Here is an 890-nt window from a genome sequence, read left to right as displayed (position 1 = left end):
TTCCTATTCTTCGTAGTAGACTGTATGGAACCACATTGGCTTGCGCACCAGTATCAAGTTTGAATTTCACAGGTTTGTGGCCAACTTTTATTTCTACAGTCCATTCATCTGTTCGTGTCTGTGTTTTTTCATTTACAGCCCCAATGAACAGACTTGCCTGCTGATCCGTGGCTTCATCGGCGACAGTGTGCACTTTTCTCAATCTACACATTCTGGCAAAGTGATTCATTTTCCTGCAGTTCTTACACTGTTTGCCATAAGCAGGGTGTTGCCGTGATGCATGCTTAGTTCCACATCGTTTGCAATTAAACGTGCTTGCTTGGTCTTTGTCGTTCGGTTTCATCTTACTTTGTCTGTCTTTTTTCACTGCATCTACGTCTTTACTTTCATGTGCAGAGACTTGAGCATTGTGATCCTCATCATGCTTGATTTGAGCTTTTGTGGTCTCAGATGCAATGCAAAGCTGAACTACTTTTTCGAGAGTAATGTCATCTCCTCTTAACAGCCTTTCTCTCATTGCATCCGATGTAATTCCACACACTACGCAATCTCTAATGAGGGATTCTTGCAGTTGTCCAAATTCACATGACTTGGCTCTGTGACTCCGTGTACTGGCTAATTGGCATATCCCCTTGCACACATGTGAAAAACCTTTCATAGGTTATGTTCTTCTTCTTATGTTCTTCCTCAAATTTCTCCATTATTTTCATCAGCTTATGCTCATCACCATTTTCCGCAAACGTGAAGGTATTGTACAGTTCAACCGCCTCCTCTCCAGCAACGTGAAGAAATAGTGAAGACTGTACCTTGGGTGGCTTGCTAGCACCTCCTGTAGGGGACGCAGAAGGAAAAGAGACCCGATGCGGCCGCCGGTCCAAGTGTGAACTGAA

The sequence above is a fragment of the Pundamilia nyererei genome, unplaced genomic scaffold (genome assembly GCF_000239375.1).
Source record: "Pundamilia nyererei isolate P.nyererei 1_Seehausen unplaced genomic scaffold, PunNye1.0 scaffold00399, whole genome shotgun sequence".
Taxonomy (NCBI): domain Eukaryota; kingdom Metazoa; phylum Chordata; class Actinopteri; order Cichliformes; family Cichlidae; genus Pundamilia; species Pundamilia nyererei.
Note: the sequence above shows the minus strand (reverse complement) of the source record.